A 20,206-nucleotide genomic window follows, 5' to 3' on the forward strand; every position below is an offset into this window, starting at 1 on the left:
TTGGGTTAAGTGTCTAATAAAAGCTTAAATAAATTTAAAAATTTACATTAAAATATTTTGTCTTGGATACTTTTAATACAATATGTTCAAAATGCCCCCAGACACCAAAACCTGATCTTCCTCTTTTGTCCCGTGATGGTTAATTATATGTGTCAACTTGACTAGGTTAAGAAATGCCCAGATAGCTAGTAAAACAATAGTTCTGACTGTGAGGATGTTTTCAGAAGAGATTAGCACTTGAATAAGTAGAGTCAGTAAAGATCTGCCCTCAGCAATGTGGGCAGGCATCGTCTATTTCATTAAGGACTCAAATAGAACAAAAAGTCTTAGCCTCTCTCTCTCTCTCTCTCTCTCTCTCTCTCTCTCTCTCTCTCTCTCTCTCTCTCTCTCTCGTTTTTCTTGAGCTGAGACAAAAGTGCTCTTGATTTTCATACCTGTGAACTCTGAAACTTACAGCAGCAGCATTCTGCCCTCATCCCCACAGGTTCTTAGACCTTCAGCCTTGGACTGAATTATACCACTGGCTTTTGTGGTTCTCTAGCTTTTTTGTTGTTGTTATTTAGTTTTTACTTCATAATCATAAACTTAACTCAACTCTGCAATCCAGCTAGGCATGGAAGGGAACAAGGAAAAGACGGAACCCAAAGGGAACTGCAGCGAGAGCACAGATTTTAGGATACTGCAAGCAAATGGGGTGGAGGGTGCTCTCCTGAGCTACAGAAGGAATGGTTTGGTGGGTAAGATAAAACACAAGTCAAACTTATTAAAGTTTTCCACAGTCAGCAATGGTGATCTTCTTGCTGGTTTTGCCATTCCTGGACCCAAAGTGCTCCATAGCCTCCACAATATTCATGCCTTCTTTCACCTTGCCAAAGACCACATGCTTGCCATCCAACAACTCAGTCTTGATAGTGCAGATGAAAAACTGGGAACTATTTGTGTTGGCTCCAGCATTTGTGATGGACAAGATGCCGGGACCTGTATGCTTTAGGATGAAGTTCTCATCATAAAATTTCTCCCCATAGATGGACTTGCCACCAGTGCCATTATGGCGTGTGAAGTCACCACCCTGACACATAAACCCCAATTCTGTGAAAGCAGGAACCCTTATAACCAAATTCTTTCTCTCCAGTGCTCAGAGAATGAAAGTTTTCTGCTGTCTTTGGAAACTTGTCTGCAAACAGCTCGAAGGAGACGCGGCCCAAGGGCTCGCCATCGACAGCAATGTCGAAGAACACGGTGGGGTTGACCATGGCTGATACTACAAGGCTTCAGGCGGCAGCGACGTCTGCAAAGCCGGTTCTCTAGCTTTTAAAGAGCACATGGTGGGACTTCTGGGCCTCCATATTCTTGTCACCCAATTCCCATACTAAATCTCCTTTTATATATTCATATATACTACTGATTCTGTTTCTCTGGAGAACCCTGACCAGCGCATTCTCTTTATTAGTAAATAGTATAACTTGCCATCCATTAGTCAAAGCCAGAAATCTTGAAACTTGACTCTTCCCACTCTCTTTTTAAAATTTGTATGTACATAGGTGTATATATTTTTGGGTTATGTGAGATATTTTGACACAGGCATGTATTGTAAAACAATCTCCTGAAGATAAAAGGGGTGTCCATCATCTCAAGCTCTCATCTTTTGTGTTACAAACAATCCAATTATACTCTTTTAGTTATTTTTTAAATGTACAGATATATTATTTTTGACTATAGTCACCCTGTTGTACTGGCATACACTAGGTCTTATTCTTTCTGGTTCTACTTATTTATTTATTTATTTATTTTTGTGCTCATTAATAATCCCCATTTTCCTGCCACCATCCTGCTACCCTTCCCAGCCTCTGGTAACCATCCTTCTGCTTTCTATGTCCATGAGTTCAGTTATTGTAATTTTTTAGCTCCCACTAGTAAGCAAAAACATGCAAAGTTTGTCTTCTGTGCCTGGCTTATTTCACTTAACATAATGACCTCCAGAGCCTCACTCATGTTGCTGCCAATGACAAGATTTCATTCTTTGTATGGCTGAATAGTACTCCATTATATATGTATCACATTTTCTTTATCCATTCCTCTGTTTATGGGCATGTGGGTTGCTTCCAAGTGCTGCAATAAACATGGGAGGCAGATACCTCTTCAGTATACTGATTTCCTTTCTTTTTGGTATATTCCTAGGAATGAGGCTGCCGGATTGTATGATAACTCTATTTTTCTGTTTTTGGAGAAACCTCCAAATTTTTCTCCATAGTGGTTGCATTAATTTACTTTCCCACCAAAAGTGTATGTGGGTTCCCTTTTCTCTACATTCTCACTAGCATTTGTTATTGGTTGACTTTTGTATATAAGTCATTTTAACTGAGGTGAGGTGATATCTCATTGTAGTTTTTATCTGCATTTCTCTGATGATCAGAAGTGTTGGACATCTTATCATATAACTGTTTGCCACTTGTATGTCTTCTTCTGAGAAATACCTATTCAGGTCTTTTGCCCATTTTTTAATCATGTTATTAGCTTTTTTTCCTATAGAGTTGTTTGAGCTCCTTTTGTAGTCTGGGTATTAATCCCTTGTCAGAAGAATAGTTGAAAAATATTTTCTCTCAAGTCACTGGGTTGCCTCTTCACTTTATTTATTGTTTCCTCTGCTGTACAGAAGATTTTTAATTTGGTGTGACCTCATTTGTCTATTTTTGCTTTGGTTGCCTGTGCCTATGGGAAATTACTCAAGAAATCTTGCCCAGTCCAATGTCCTGGAGAGTTTACCCAATCTTTTCTTGTAGTAGTTTCATGATTTGAGGTCTTAGATTTAAGTCTTGAATCCATTTCGATTTGACTTTTGTATATGGTGAGAGATAGGTCATCATATATGATGAGATATGATGAGATTCTAATTTTGTTCTTCTGCCTATAAATATCCAGTTTTCCCCACACCACTTATTGAAGAGACTATATTTTCCCCTGTGTATGTTCTTGGAAACATTGTCAAAAGTGAATTAACTGTAGCTTTGTGGATTTGTTTCTGGGTTCTCTATTATGTTCCATGGGTCTATTGTGTCTCTTTTTATGCTGGCACCATGCTGTTTTTGTTGCTGTAGCTCCATAGCATAATCTGAAGTCAAGTAATATGATTCCTCTGGTTTTGTTCTTTTTGCTGAGAATGGCTTTGGCTCTTCTGGGTCTTGTGTAGATCCATATACATTTTAGAATTTTTTTTTTCTATCTTGATGAAAAATGTCATTGGTATTTTGATAGGGATTGCATTGACTCTGTAGATTGCTTTCAGTGGTATGAACATTTTAACAATATTGATTCTTCCAATTCATAAACATGGAATATCTTTCCATTTTGGGGATCTTCTTTAATTTCTTTCATCAGTGTTTTATTCTCTTTTACCTCCTTGGTTAACTGCTAGGGGTTTAATTTTATTTGTGGCTATCATAAAAAGTATTACTTTTTAATTTCTTTTTCATATTGCTTGCTGCTGGCATATAAAAAATGCTACTGATTTTTGTATGTTGATTTTGCATCCTGCAACTTTATCAAATTTGTTGCTGAATACTAATAGGTTTTTGAGGTAGTCTTTAGATTTTTCCAAATAAAATTGTATCATCTGTAAACAAGGATAATTCGACCTCTTCCTTTCCAGATTGGATGCCCTTTATTTCTTTCTCTTGTGTGATTTCTCTAGCTAGGAACTAGTAGAGAGACTAGTTCAACATATTCAACATAGCTAGTACTATGTTGAATAACAGTAGTGAAAGTGGACATCCTTGTCAGGTTCCAGACATACAGGGAAATCTTTCAGTTTTTTTCCCATTCAGTATGATACTAGCTATGGGTCTGTCATATGTGGGTTTCACTATGTTGAGGCATGTTCCTTTTATACCCAATTTTTTGAGGGTTTCCATCAAGAGATGATGTTGAATTTTATCAAATACTTTTTCAGCATTGTATTAGTCCATGCTCACAGTGCTATGAAGAAATACTCGAGACTGGGTAATTTATAAAGAGAAAAGGTTTAATTGACTCACAGTTCTGCATGGCTGGGGAGGCTTCAGGAAACTTAGAATCATGGCAGAAGCCCCTCTTCACAGGGCAACAGAAGAGAAAATGAGTGCCAAGCAAAGGGGGAAGCCCCTTATAAAACTATAAGGTCTCATGAGAACTCACTATCCTGAGAACAGTATGGGGGAAACAACCCCCATGATTCAGTTATCTCCACTTGGTCCTATCCTTGATACCTGGGGATTATTATAATTCAAGATAAGATTTGGGTGGGGACACAGACAAACCATATCACACATCAACTGAAAAAACATATGGATTCTTCATTCCATTGATATTATGTATCGCATTAGTAGATTTGCATATGTTGAACTATCCTTGCATATCTGTAATAATTCCTACTTGTTCACGATGAATGAACAAGTATTAATTAATCTTTTAAATGTGTTGTCGAATTTGGTTTGCTAGTATTTGGTTGAGGACTTTTTCATCAATATTCATCAGTGGTATTGGCCTATAGCTTTCTTTTTTGATGTATCTTTGTCTAGTTTTAGTATTAGAATAATAGTGGCCTCATTTAATGAGTTTGTAAGTATTCCCTCCTCTATTTTTCAGAACAGATTGAGTAGGATTAGTATTAGTTCATCTTTAAATGTTTGGTAGAATTCAATAATTCTACCAAATAAAGCTATCAGGTCATGGGCTTTTCTTTGCTGGGAGAGTTTTTATTATGGCTTTGATTTCATTGCTTATTACTGATCTGTAAAGGTTTTGGATTTCTTTAAGTTTCAATACTGGTAGGTTTTGTGTCTAGGAATTTATCCATTTCTTCTATATTTTCCAATTTATTAGCATATAGTTGCACATAGTAGTCACCAGTGATCTTTTGAATTTATGTTATCAGTTGTAATGTCTTCTTTATCATTTATCATTTCCCTGTCTCCTTCCCATTTATCTGATTTTATTTATTTGTGTCTTCTTTCTTTTTTTAAGCTAGTCTAGCTAAAGGCTTGACAATTTTGTTTATGTTTTCAAAAAACCAATTTTTTGTTTTATTGATCTTTTGTGTTGTTTTCTTCATTTCAAATTCATTTATTTCTACTCTGATGCTTATTATTCCTTTTCTTCTAATAATGTTGGGTTTGGTTTTCTCTTGCTTTTCTAGTTCTTTAAGATGTATTGATAGGTTATTTGAGGTTTTTCTTCCTCCTACTTCCAATTTCTCACTTCCATTTCCTACTCCTATTTTAAGGGTCAACTCCAACAAACTTACCTTATTCTTTCCAAAGTGTCATGCTTTCTCTCTCTCTTCTGATAGGTCTTTCAGATAATCACCTAACTTCTATCTGGGTCATTCTCCCCTGTCTCTTCCCCATTTATTTGGGTAACTTTCTTCAGTCTTCAGGTTAAAACTTAATAATCATTTCTTGCAGAAGGCTTTGTCTTACCACCTCCATTCCTGATTAGGGCTCTCATATGGAATTCACCAGCATCCTTGTTATGATCTAAATGCTTCTGCCCACTCCACCCCAATTCATACATTAAAGCCCCAACCCCTAGTGATGTTGTCTTTAGAGATAGGGCCTCAGAGGAAATAATTAAGAATAAATGAGGTAGGAAGATACACCAGAGAGCTTTCTTTCTGAATACGCAAAGGAAAGACCACATGAGAACATAGCAAGAAGGCAGTCATCTGTAAGTCAGAAAGAGAATCCTCACTAGAAGCCAAATTTGCCAGCATCTTGATCATGGACTCCTAGCTTCTGGAACTGTGAGAACATAAATTTCTGTTCTTTAAGCCATCTAGTCTGTGTTGTTTTGTGATAGTAACCAGAGCAGACAAATATATCACTGTACTTTCTCTGTCATAGCTTTTATAATAAGGTGCTGTAATTATGTATTTGTTCCTGTGTAGGCACCATTATACCGTATGACCCTTGAGGGTAGGGGAAACTATGTATATTTACTATTTTTGTTTTTCCAAAGTCTACCAGAATTTTATTTGTTTAATTAACTGATTGGCTTACAAAATTATAAATTCTTTGTGCCATGGTTTAATATGGCGAATTTTTATATGATTTTAATCATTTTTGTTAAGTTCTAGGAATTTCCTTATAACAGATAAAACAAAATCTAATTAACAAGAATTAGGAAAAAATATTTTAGCTGAATTAAAATTTGGAAAAATTATATATTCAACTGCTTATTTTTTATCAAGACCTTTTTCAACTGAATTATGTGGAACCAGGGAGTTACTGAATTTCACATGCTGCTAGGATTTCCTATGAAATGCATCAGTAGCTACTGCCACAGGAGTTTTCTTCAAACCACTATGTGATTGAATGCACTATTTATCTTTAGCCTTCAGATTCCATTGGGTGCTTGGGAATGCTCAGCATCCTTTTTGTGAGTATTTAATTAACTTTTGCCTGTCCTCTCAATGTCTACTTGAAATAGTCATTAGTATTCCCAAGTCACCCTCCCCTCCATACTCATCCTTCAAGGTATTCCTTCCTTCTCCAAATTCAGAACCTCAGTATCCTACTTTATAGAGAAAATAACATTCAGAGAGGCTCAATCACCTCATATTTCCTCTCTTCATATTTAACTGCATTCATACTTACCCATTCTCACCTCTCCATTATTCAAGAGGAACACTTCTCTAGTTCCGTCAAAGGCCAGTTATAGAAGTAGATGAGATTTCATTTACTCTGTCCTATTAATATAACTTCATTCTAACTCTGTGGCTCTTTGCAAGTTATTATCTTTCTTACATTTCATTTTTTCATCGACAAAATGGGGATGACAATAATATACATGTATTCCATGGGTTCATGTGAGTATCAATATGATAATGTATGTAAATTATTAAACCATGGTGCCTAGTACCTAATGAGAGCTCAAAACACCATGCTGGCACTGTTGCTGCTCCCATGTCATTCCTTCCAGCTTCCTAGAGGGCTTTCTCTAAACAGTTACTCCTTTTACTACCATCTTCCTTTTCTTCCCCTTGATGAGGTATATCGTAGAGATAAAAAGAGATTCTCTAATGTAAAACTTGCCAAAATTCAAATGTGAGTGGCAGATTTTGGCCTTAGATCTATGTTTTCATCAGCGTAACCTCTGAATATCATGGGTGTATGAAAGTAACAGTGAAAAACAAGATGTTTGCCAAATATTCTTTAGGTTTCTGTCAGAATGCATCGATACATGATGCCATTTGTATGGGAATAGAGAAAACACTCTCCAACTCAATGTCATAATATCTGCTCATTTGAAAGAATCCTATTGAAAGAAGAAACAAGACTCGGTTTAGGAAATGCTTATTGATATGTTAAGCAAAGCCATTAGCTGTGTAATTAGTCCTTACAACAACCACTATCTTTCAATTCTAGTCTCCACTGCCCAAACAATCTAACATAGCAGTAATGTGTTCCCTAAAACTGGTCAGTGCAGCCTTCCAAGAGGGAACTGTCTCACAGAAAGCATCCACAATGAGTGGTAAGCACTCTGGAAGAGTAAGTTTAAATACCTAAAACCTATTAAAATGCTAACAAATTATTGAGAGGAGACTGCTCTAGAGATCTGATTATTTTGTAGTGACTCTTAAACTATGTCTTTCCTAATAGGATCCAAATTCCACTGGTAATAGAAAAAGAGCCCTCAACAAAAATTTAAATCTGCTGCTCCAATTATCCCATTTAAACCCAATGCAACATTTGGTATAATATTTATTTTATCAAAACCAATAATCTTACTACAAATGTAATCTAAAACAAAAGTCAACATGCAGATGGAGACTTTTATTAATGGAGATGTTCATTGCAGCATTGTTTATAACAAAGAAAATTGGCAGCAATTTAAATTACCAAGCAAAGGCTACATAAAGTCCTATATAAATATATGATAAAATAATATAATCTGCATATATTTTAGTCGCATGATAAATGTTTATATAATAATTTGTGATAACTGAATATAAAAAATGGTACAGGTAATATAAGCTTAACTATACAGATGTGACTTCAAAGACTGTAATGAAAGTATCAAAATAGTAGTGAAAACCTTTCTGTGGTATAAGTCTGTGGTTATTTTTCATGGTATTATGTTTTATTCTGTGTTTTATTCAACATGATGTATATATATAAAATAAATTCAATACTAGTATATAATATGTACAGACAAAATCTTTTCTTTTTACTTATTGTTACAGTTAATTTTAGTATCAAAATGGAGGTTTTTTCCTTTGGATAAGATTGACATCTAAATCAATAAACTTTAAATAAGCAGATTTTATTCTATAATGTGGGTTAGTATCATCCAATCAGTTAAAGGCCTGAATAGAGCAAAACAAAAACAAAAACATTAAACTCTCCTGCCAAGCGGTATTGTTCAGCAGACTGCCTATGGCCTTCATCTACACCATTGGCTATTCTGGGTCTCTAGGCGATGGGCCTTCAAACTGGAACTGAGCCATTGGCTCTCTTAGGTCTGGACTGCCAGATCAGTGTAGATTTTAGACTTAGCAGCTTCCATAATCACGTGAGCCAATTCCTCATAATAAATCCCTTTCTATATATCTACACACTCAGTTGGCTGTTTCTTTGGATAAGCCTGACTAACAGATATAGAGATATTCACAGGTAGTAAGAAAGAGAGTATTACTTCTGAAATGATATATCTCCAAAGCAAAGTAGAACTCCCTCACAAAGGAAACAAGTGATCTTAATTGTTCTATGTCATGAAAAAAAAAAAGAAGTATACTTTTTAATGAAATCAGAAAAAATGGCAACTTTGAAAAAAATATTAATGCTCAAATAATTTTAGTCATGATGAATTCAGTTCCAAGAACGTAATAGGCCCCAACTACCTTGAAAGTGATTTATGAGGCATATCTGAAAGAGTAGCTTGATAGAAACACATTGAAATGAACGTATCTGTATAATGTGTGTTCATAATAACCCAGGTCTGTATTTAAACATAGCCAACACATATCCAGTTGCAAATAGTTCAGCCTTTACTGAGAAATTGCCTCAGCCTACACTTGGCTCATCCTGCTCTCAGGCTACAGAATTCTGAGATCACATTCTCAGCTCAGATACCCTTTTAGACAATTGGCTTACTTTTCACTTATCAGACTTTGGCTCTCTACTCTGTGATCCAGTTTTGCAATTCTCCTTTGCCTTAATTCAGGTAAGAGATTGCTTCCTGTAAGTTTGGTTCTAGACCCCAGAGACTCCAGGACTCTCGCACAAGTAGAGAAAAGTTTTGACCATAGAATAACAATTCGTGAACCAAAATATTGAGAAATGAAGAAAGAAAAATAATGCATGTGATAACACTGTTATTTTAAAATACTGAATTGTTCTCAGTACAATCTGTAATTGTAAAGTGCTTTGTAATCTATAAGATACTTTTATATCCATATCTTCACCGATTTCACAGTACCCTTGTGTGATGGTTAATTCTGAGTATAACTTGGTTGGATTGAAGGATGAAAAGTATTGTTCCTGGGTGTGTCTGTGAGGGTGCTGCCAAAGGAGATTAACATTTCACTCAGTGGACTGGGAGAGGCTGGCCAACCCTCAATTTGAATGGGTACCATCTAATTAGCAGCCAGCATAGCTAGAATAAAAGCACTCAAAGGAACATGAAAGGACTAGACTGGCTGTGTCTTAGGGCCTTCATCTTTCTTCCATGCTGGATGCTTCCTGCCCTCAAATATCAGACTCCAAGTTCTTCAGCTTTTGAACTGTTGAATTTACACCAGCGATTTGCCAGGGGCTCTCAGGCCTTAGGCCACAGACTGAAGACTACACTGTCAGCTTTCCTACTTTTGAGGTTTTGCAACTAAGATTGGCTTCCTTGCTCCTAAGCTTGCAGACAGCCTATTGTGGGACTCCACTTTGTGATCATGTAAGTCAATACTCCTTAATAAACTCCCTTTCATATATACATCTAACCTATTAGTCCTGCCCCTTTAGAGAACCCTGACTAATACACCTTGTGAAGAAGTGAGAGCAGAGACACATCTCCTTATAGTCAATGAAGGAATTAAGGCTTACAGAAGTTAAACAATATACCCTAGCCACATAATACCAGAGGCCTAAACCAAATCTTTCCATTCTAAATCCTTTCCTTTCTCTGTCTGTTTCTGTCTCCCCTCTCCTTCCTCCCCAGCAAACCCTACTCTCTCTGGCTCTCTCTCTCTCATTTACTCCTCCAAATTTGCAAACTAATGAAATTAGTACCAATACTTTTTGATGCAACCCACATATATGACTTCTTAACACTATTGCACATCTTGAAGCAAAGTGCACTAGTTCTTATTTTTAACAGTTACACAATTCATATCTAATGAGGATTTGGGGGAAGAAATTAATTAGCCAGTGATATTTTCAGTGAGATCCTGATCAACATCTAAAAGCAAGAGTCAGAGAAATGAGACATATTGGGGAGAAGGAAAGCAGAAATAAGGGGTGAGGAATGGAAATATATAATTTGTATTCATCCAATAGGAGTGCAAACACAATCCAGAAACCTTGAAGAAGGCTCAGCTGAAAAGTGAGGAAGAAAAGTGATAGAGCTACTTGGGGATTTCATGGTGAAGCAGGAGTCAGATAGGGCTTTATTTAAAATCTTACTCCAGTGCTCACTATCTTTGTCACCTTTCTTAAGTTAGTAAACTTGCTGATTATTAATATCTCAAGTTAATTGTTAAAATACATTAATATCTATTTCAAATGATCTATTTAAAAAGTAAACAATAAAATGGTGGAAAATCAATACATGCTACTTTACTTCCTATTAATGAATGAAAGTTTTCATTTTCTTTGATATAATTTCTGCTTTTCTGCACAGGAAGATAGGAATATTATAAATCCCCCAAATGAAGATCATACCAGTCTGATTTATTGAAGTTCAAATTGAGTTCAAATTGAGAAATATCAGGTCTGAGAGAGACAGAAGTAAGGACAGGAAGAAGACATACAAAACCAAGAAGGCACTTTCTTCTTGAAACTAGGTAAGTGGTCCTATAAACTTTTCTACATATGGACGTGTGGATCTGTGAGTACTACGATGTAGGAACCTGGTCCAGAAATTCCTAGAACATTCTGCAGGCCTCTCTATACCTCTTGTTGAACCAAAATATACTTGAACCTGTTAAGGGTATATAATATGAGCCACAGGCACAAATGTACCTATGCCACTCAAAGTGAGGGCAAAGCTGGCAGAACTCCAGGATAGGGCCATGTTGTGCTCAGTCGGCTGCATTCCTGAGCATGACTAGAAACCCGTATGCAAAAATCTATTTCGAGTTTCTGCTCATGCCTGAAGACAATATGCTACTAACTTTCTTCCCATGATATTTCCCTCCTACAAGTTTTAAAAACCAACTACCATTTGGCCCAGCATAATTATACATTCTGGAATCCCTCTAACCTAGGTATTAGAGGGGAAATGTGCCAAATACGATGTCATTAGGGGTTGTGTGTTTGTGTGTGGGGTGCATTTTAACAGCTCTATGAGTTGAATAATATCATCAACTAAATAGAACAGCCAGAACTTGAGCACAGCTAAGACTAGCTATGTTCTTTCCTCTGTATCAGTTGCTGCTACCAATTAATCAGAAGGTAAAATAATCTGAAAACCAAAAGAGGCCTATTGGGGCAGTGAACAAGGTTAGTTCAGCTAAGTTCTAGCTCTCTTGATTTGCTGTCTTGCTTATAAGCTGCAAAAGTCTGAACCAACCTCTTAATTTTCCTGGACTAAGTAATCTGTAAAATCTCTGATACATCTGATATGCTAGGATCCCTCACACCTTATGGTGATGATAACAGTGACAATAACATCAATGATGGCATGATACTCACTGCACTTATCAAATGCTTACTATATGGAGACACTGTACTAAGGTCCTAATAGTGAGTTACAAGCAAAATAAGAAAGTGTATTAGTAGTCAGGGTTCTCCAGAGGGCCACAACTAAAAGGATATATATATATACAAGAGGGAGTTTATTAAGAAAAATTGGCTCACATGATCACAAGGTGAAGTCCCAAGACAGACTGTCTGCAAGCTGAGGAAGAAAATAGCCAGTAGTGGTTCAGTTCGAGTCTAAAAGCCTCAAAAGTAGGGAAGCCAACAGTGCAGCCTTCAGTCTGTAGCTGAAGGTCCGAGAGCCCCCAGCAAACCACTGGTATAAGTCCAAGAGTCCAAAGGGCAAAGAATCTGGAGTCTGATGTCCAAGGGCAGGAGAAACAAAAGGAAGCATCCAGCATGGGAGAAAAGATGAAGCCGGAAGACTCAATGAGACAGCTTTATCTCACTTTCTTTTTCTTGCTTTGTTCTATCCAGGCTGGCAGCCAATTGGATGATGCCTATCAACATTGAGGATGGGTCTACCTCTCCCAATACATTGACTTAAATGTTCATCTCTTCTGGAAACACCCTCACAGGCACACTGGGAAACAATACTTTGCCAGTTATCTAGGCATCTTTCAGTCTAACAAGTTGAAACCTAATATTAAACATTACGGAAAGTTAAAGTATTTCAGACAGATGTATGTATAAAAAGCAGAGGAAAAAGAATAGCAAAGCTCTCTTAAGCAGTTGAAGTTCTATAAGAAATATATGAAATAAAAATAGTGATTCAAGGACAGATAGTAGTTCAATGTGACTAGCACACAGAAAGAGGCAACCTCTTGAATATAAAATTAAGAGTTAATCTTTTAATGTATAAAAATTAAGGTCATTGAATAGTTTGAGCAGGACACTGACACAACCAAATTTGCTTTTAGAAAGATCATTTTTGGGATTATATGGAAGGCCAATTAGAGGGGAACACATTATTGGACATAGAGATGATGGAAGTCTAAATGAGAGCAGTGGCAGTGGGAACACGTGAAAATAAGTAGATTAAAGAAATGTCAGAAACCCAATATATTCTCATTAATTGTTGTAATAATAAATTATATTTGGAAAATACTAAGAACAAAATTTTTCTAAACCAATCAATTTCCCTAATTTATTCAAAAATATTTTTTAGGTTCCTATTTTATACTAGATTTTTTTTTCTTTTTTTGAGACGGAGTTTCGCTCTTGTTACCCAGGCTGGAGTGCAATGGCGCGATCTCGGCTCACCGCAACCTCCGCCTCCTGGGTTCAGGCAATTCTCCTGCCTCAGCCTCCTGAGTAGCTGGGATTACAGGCACGCGCCACCATGCCCAGCTAATTTTTTGTATTTTTAGTAGAGACGGGGTTTCACCATGTTGACCGGGATGGTCTCGATCTCTTGACCTCGTGATCCACCCACCTCGGCCTCCCAAAGTGCTGGGATTACAGGCTTGAGCCACCGCGCCCGGCCAGATTTTTTTTTCATAAAAATAATCTGTACAAAGAAAATAAAATGAATGCTTCTTAGTTTGTTTGGGCTTCTGCAACAAAGTACCATAGACTGGGTGGCTTATAAACACCAGAAATCTATTCTCATAGTCCTGGAGGCTGGAAGTTTGAGATCAGGTGCCAGCATGAAGATGGTCAGGTTCTAGTGAAGGGTTTTGTTCATGCGGCAGACAACCAACTTTTCCTTGGGTCTTAACATAGTGGAAAGACAGAAAACTAGCTCTTTGTTCTCTTCTTTTAAGAACAGTAATCCCATTAATGAGGGTTCCAGCCTCATGACCTAATCACCTCCCCAAAATCCCTCCCTCATAATCCTATCACATTGAAGGTTAGATTTTAATATATGAGTTTGGGGAGGGGGCAACAAACATCCAGTCCATAACAGCTTCTAACTATCCACACTTGTACCCAATACCCAAATATGCTAGAAGTTTTCCCAGCAGTATGCTTTTTACCACATTCTCTGCAAAACAAACAAAACATCAAATGTCCTTCCTGTACTCTCCACTTGCCAGAAAATATTTGGAAAAGTGGAGTTGAACCCCATGAGAGTATCTAGGAATTAAATGATATATCCAGATGGTATTAGTTTGTAGATGGTAGTTGAAGCTATATGAATTAAAGAGTATAAATAAGAAGAGCAGGGAGACTTTTTTGAAGAAAGTATAACACTTAAGGGTCCTCAAAAATAGGAGATTAAGACGAAGAATTGGAGAGCGTAGATGTAGATATAAAAGGAAAAAGATGATGGAATATTACCAGGCAAGATAAGAAAGAAGAGGAGGAGGAGGATTTATTGACAATGTCAAATACTGGCGGCACTGTGGGATAAGGTTTTAAAAGATGTTCCAAGATTTGTGAAAGAAGCAATTCTAACAGAATGGTGGAACCAGATACCAGAATGCAGTAGATTAAAGACTGAATGGAAAGTTGGGAATTAAAAGCAACTCTAAAGAATTTTGGTCATGAGGTCATATAACTTCACAGTGTCCTTTACTGTCTCATTAGGTGATTATGATTCAGTGAGGTTTCATAGGCAAAACGGTAGCAGCACCCAGAATAGAGTCTAGCACTGAGTAAGCAATTGACACTTCATATTTGTGTGCATTCAACATTTAGTTAACAATTATTTATCATTTACCAAATTCCAGGTTCTGGGAATACATGCATTCATGAGTAAAAACCTTGACCTCAAGGCATTTATGGTCTATAATATGTATGTGCAGGAGGTGTGACCTTGACCTCAAGGCATTTATGGTCTATAGTATGTATGTGCAGGATGAGAAAGCATTAAACCATCATACAAATGAAAGTAAAATTGCATCAGAGAGCAGTTTAAAAGAATTGTACATAAATACGAATGAGAGTTTCCTCCTGGCAACAATGGGTAGAATTGATCTGACCAATGCCTTTTCCTAGACCTGAGGGTGAAGCCAAGTTGCAAAGAATAAAGAGCTCCTATGGAGCTTTTTGTGGTCTTGACCTAAGCCTGTCTGTGTGTCTTCCTTGCCTGCAAAACAACCTGACTGTCTTTCACCGGATCTAGCCAAATGCGGGTCAGATTCAGTAACCCTGATCATTGCTGGGCTTAACTGAAACCACAACAATTGCAGTTTGCCTGATCTATAAAAGGCTTAAATAAAATCATACATGAAAAATGCAGAGGTGACATTATGATGTAGTAAAAGGAATGCTGACTTTGAAATCAGGGAAATATAACTTCAAGTCTTGGCTCTTTCCCTTTCCAGATATGTGATCTGTAACAGGTCATTTTATCTCTGAGCTTCAGATTCCTCATCTATAAATGAAGAGGATAACTAATGCTCGGCCTAGTTCACAGAGTTGTTGACAACTTATGACCCTCAAAATACAAATAAAATTAAAACATCAGAATCACTTTATTAGGAAGGATCATAAAGGTCTTATGATCCATTTACAATGTTTGTGAAAGCACCTTAAAAAGTAGAATAAGGAGAAAAGGTGAAGAAGAAATTATCCTTAAGGTTCTATATATTCTCCTCTAAAACTATAAGTTTAAATACATATGTATATGTATAATACATATTTATAAAATTGTGTATGTAGACACATATACTTATATATAAGCCCATAGAGTGTAGTGCTATATTAAACTCACATTAATAGAAAGGAATCTATTTCAATTATCGATTTTATGGGTTGGCAGGAAATACATGAGAAAAATTAAAGTTGCATCATTTATTTATTTTTATAAGATCTGTTTAGCTATATTGTTACTCATGCTTCTAAAATACCAATAAATGGGCCATATTGTAGTTTGTAATTTAAAAAGTCATCAGCAAGATGCAGACTAATGTTTTAAATATTTTTTAAGTGAAATTATCCAGAACGAGGAATGACAGACACTGGTTTTGAGATAATTACTACATCTGCCAGTGGGTATATGCAATAAAAATGTGCCTACTGCTTAAAACTGATTAAAGGAATATAACCAAGTATTCTAAGGCAAGGTTAATGCTCTAGTCTCCATAGAGCTACAGGGTTAAGCACCATTGCTGTAAGAGTGGTGCTCATCTCTAAGAAGCTGTAAAGAATGTAGGGGGAAGTACTGAAGTACTTTGTGTATCCAGTAGGTTCAAATCACAGCTTACTTAACCTCTTCCTACCTTTGACTTTTAATCTCTATTGTGAGAACAATAATAACAATAAATGTTTCATAGGCTTATTATGAGTATTAAATTTATGTAAAATATTTAAAACAGTGCCTGCACATAGCAATTACTCAGCTAATGAGAGTTGTTATTTTTATTTTGAGACAGTATGCAATGTTAGCTATAAAGATGATGATAATGTTTACTTGAGTCTGAGGAGTCAATTCCAACCCCTCATTTTTCAGATGAGGAACCTGAGGCATAGAAAGGAGAAAGAATTTATCTGATGTCATGTAGAAAGTTAATAGCAGGACTGAAATCAGCATCCAGGGCTCTTAATTCCCAATTCTGTACTCTTTCTTGCTTCTTCACTTGCCCAAGGACAGTCTCTGTCCCTCTGCTCTGACATATGTTACTTTATGTCAAAAGAGAGGAACGGACACTATGCTGATTAGAATTATTTTTATTTGTCTTTATATCTCCTACTGCATTTTGAGTTCCTTAAATGAAAGGACTGTATATTACTTCTATCAGGTAACACAGCACCTAGCAGAGTGGTGCAACAATGTTAATTGATTGCTTTAAAATATTCAATAGAATAAAAGATGAAATAGTAAGCATGCTCTGAGGGTAGTAAATTTAATAAGTTTCCAGAAGAAGTTACTTCTAGAGATTTGTTAATTGGAGATGGTGTTAGAATAAAAATAATATTGAACTTCATATCATGGAATGTGGGTTCTAAGCTTGAACCTGCTAATAACTAGGTTAATTTGGACTGAAGTGATATTAAAATATAGGATGGATGAGGGAAGTTCAAGAGAAATAAAGCTAGAAAGGTAGGTTCTAAAGAACCTTGAAAGTCAGGCTAAAGAATATGAAATCTATCCTTAAAGCAAAAGAGAGCAAGAGATGGATTTTGAGGAGGTTAATAACATGATTTGGATAGTATTTTAGAACTATCACTCTGACAAGTATGTGAAAAACAAATTCGAGGGAGAAAGGCTTAAGTTCAGAAAAATTACTTTTTTTTAGCAGATTAAAGTATTGAGGCTTAGAGAAAGAAGTTAAATGAAAGTAATTTGCTGAAATTCAGAAGTATAATCGACATTGAAGATCTGGTCATGGAATGCCATAACCTGTGTCTGCCTACATACCCCAACAAAATTCCTCAGATAAAGGGCTTATAGGACATGGGGAAACCAGGGAGTTGCATGGAACAATATTCTACACAACCTTGTCTTTGGGAGAGTACACTATCTGGTTAAAATGGATTATCCTTAGATTTATCCACGGGTCACTGTCAAAAATATTAGCTTTCCAAAGAGGTAATTTTTGATTATATGAATATAGTCTTTGTTAAGAGCAAAAAAATGATTTACCATTTTTTTCCAAAAGTACTGGCACATTTTGTTATGCTTATATACAAATTAAGAGTCAAAATTGATCTAGATGATATTTATACATGTGGTAATATAAAAGGCATATATGCATATGTATGTGTGAATACACATACACGTGTGTGCATACCTGTAGTTAAACCAGATGCAAAGGTATTACCAAAAGTTTGAATTTAGAACATCAATCATGATTTGGTGGAAAATTTCTAAATTTAAAATCAGTAAACTTGGTTCATATCTCAGTTCCACTTCTTACTAGTTATGTGATTTGTGGTATATTCTTCATATCTTGGAGCCACTATTTCCTCATTTGTAAAATAGAAATAATTATGAGGTTGCTGTGGAGATCAGATGACATATGTGAACATGCTTTGTAAACAGCCTTAGATAAATGTTACAACATAATGTTTAAGACTTCAGGCTCTGGAGTAGCATTCAATGCTAGTCAGCTAGTTATTTACTGTGATACTTCAGGCAAGTCATTTAGCCTCTCTGAGCTCCAATTTCTTCAATACGAAAAGTGAGGCTCATAATAGCTTTTACTTGATAAGTTTATTATAAGGATTAAATTAGTCAATATATATAAAATGTATATATTAGTTACCACAGATAAAAGTATGGCCTGAAATTGGGTAAAAGCTCAATGCATGTTACCTATAGTATTTATTATATGGGCATGTAAGGCAGCTGACTCACACCTACATGCACGATGACAAAAAATAAATACAAGGAAAACATGAATACATTAAGGAAATTGAATATGATTGTTGAAATAATAAAACTAAAAACAGTAGCAGAATCAGAGATATAAAGCTCACTGCTCCATGACTAAGATATTTAATCTAATAGTATCTTCACACACTTTCACCCACTGTATTCTGTGCTCTGGGTCCATGGGCCACAAATGATGCAAACATGGTACAATTGACAACAAATTAAAGTCTTAGGTCTATCCCTTCAGTGATAAGGAGAAACAAGTGTCATATGTTATGATCAGAGAAAGCATCTGAGGAAACACCATGTCCTGTCCTGAAAGAAAAATTACCTTGGAATTCAGTGCTAGAAACAAGCAAGCTGTCATTTAAAGCTATAGGAGTTAATCAAGCAGTTCATTAAACTAAAGAAACACAGAAAAAAAGAGATCAGAAATGGAGAAACAAAAGGCTCAATGAAGAACTAGTTTTACAAACAGTTGTCCGGCTGTGGAGTCCTTCTTTTGCTGTGCCAGAAAGGTGTTCTTAATATGAGTAAAAACAAAAACAAATTAAAAAAAAATTCCTCAACTGATGCAAAAAATGCATTAATGTAAGGGAGAAGGGGATCCATAGAAGTTGATTAGGATAAACTGGAGTTCATTTACAAAGACAACAAGAAAGTAGGGAGGGCTAAAGTGGATGATTGACTAGTTCAGTCTTAAGATGAGAAGAGAGATATCAAATGGCGTAGTCTAAAATATACCCATATAAGATCTCTTCTAAGAACTTCCTAAGGATTGAAACAAGGAATGGGGTTTTTGAAACCTCATAATGTGTCCCATTCTTCCCCTTGTAACTTTTTAATTCACTGGAATCAGTCTTGGGTTAAAATACATTGCTTTTTATGAGTCTTCATATAGCTGAGTTTTTTATTTGACATGCAATCAACTACAGAAGCAATCTTACCAGAGAAACCAATTCAGAACAGTCAGTAGTTTAAAGCTATGCAAAAGTGAGGCTTTTATTGCAGCTTTAAAATTATGCATTTCATTATAGTTTTCTAAATGGGTCCTCTGTATAACATGGTCCACATTAGAAAGGAGACTTTTCAGCTTTAGTTTGTTCCACCTAGATTCATGTGTACATATTTTCTGCTTTGTTTTATTTTTCATATGCACATATTGAAGGCAACACAGAAAGGCCAATCCAAGGCTTCTTTTGGATTATCTTCTTACTGTCACTTTAGCTTTCTAGTCTAGCTAAATTCCAGTCTCATATTCTTTGGGTAGTTTTGTAGTTTTATGTCTACAATTCTGCCTTCTCCATGCCCTTATTTATCTAAGCCAAAACTGTCACTATCAGGTACTAGGCTACTGTTGGAAAATTTCTAATGGAAATGAAAGTATAAAAAAGAAAGTAGCATTTAATGGCTACCTGCCTCATCTCTTTAAGTGGCAGGAGCTTTCACATTGATTATCACATTTACTGCTTTCAACAACTCTGTGAAATACGTACTGTGACAAGAGCTATGGTTATAAAAGTGAACAAAACATATTCAGGTCCCTACCCTCATGAAGTACATAGTCTAACAGAAGAGACTGACTTTGAGTGAATAATTAAAAAAACCATTTAATTATACCTATGAAATGTGCTATGAATGGACTAAGTAGTACAAGAACATGTAACAACAACAACAACAACAAGAGAAACAGACTCAATCAGTGGGTCCAGAGACAATTTTCTTGCAGCCAGTTGAACTAAAATATAAGGATTTTACTGGATGAAAGTAGGAAATAGGCTGTGCATTTCAGGCAAACGGAACAGCCTGTGTTCCTTCCTGTGCCTGAAAGATACATGCTCCAGTCAAATGACTGAAAGAAGACCAGTGCCACAGACTGATATGCAAAGATCACGGGGGAGAAAGGTGTAAGCTAGGTCTAGAGATGTAGGCAAGTGCTAGTTCATTAATGGCATTGTTCATTAATGGCATGAAAAGGCATGACATGTCAAGTGAGATATACCCAGGTTGGCATTCCAGCTCTATATCAAGGGTATGAAATTTGATGTATTGCTAA

At 36.2% G+C, this 20,206-nt stretch overlaps 1 protein-coding gene and 1 pseudogene across 21 annotated transcripts in view; both read right to left on the bottom strand.

Annotated features, from left to right (window-relative positions):
- The window catches only part of LOC100393071 (BEN domain-containing protein 5), a 1,596,666-nt gene that overhangs the window by 978,120 nt on the left and 598,340 nt on the right, over nucleotides 1-20,206 (bottom strand). The gene's annotated exons all lie outside the window — the stretch shown is intronic.
- The window catches only part of LOC144576992 (peptidyl-prolyl cis-trans isomerase A pseudogene), an 81,518-nt pseudogene continuing 61,312 nt past the window's right edge, over nucleotides 1-20,206 (bottom strand). The window contains exon 1 of the transcript XR_013520040.1: nucleotides 1-20,206. This exon is cut by the window's right edge and continues 61,312 nt beyond it. The product of XR_013520040.1 is annotated as a peptidyl-prolyl cis-trans isomerase A pseudogene (transcript).

This window comes from Callithrix jacchus, chromosome 7 (genome assembly GCF_049354715.1).
Source record: "Callithrix jacchus isolate 240 chromosome 7, calJac240_pri, whole genome shotgun sequence".
In the NCBI taxonomy this organism is placed as follows: Eukaryota; Metazoa; Chordata; class Mammalia; order Primates; family Cebidae; genus Callithrix; species Callithrix jacchus.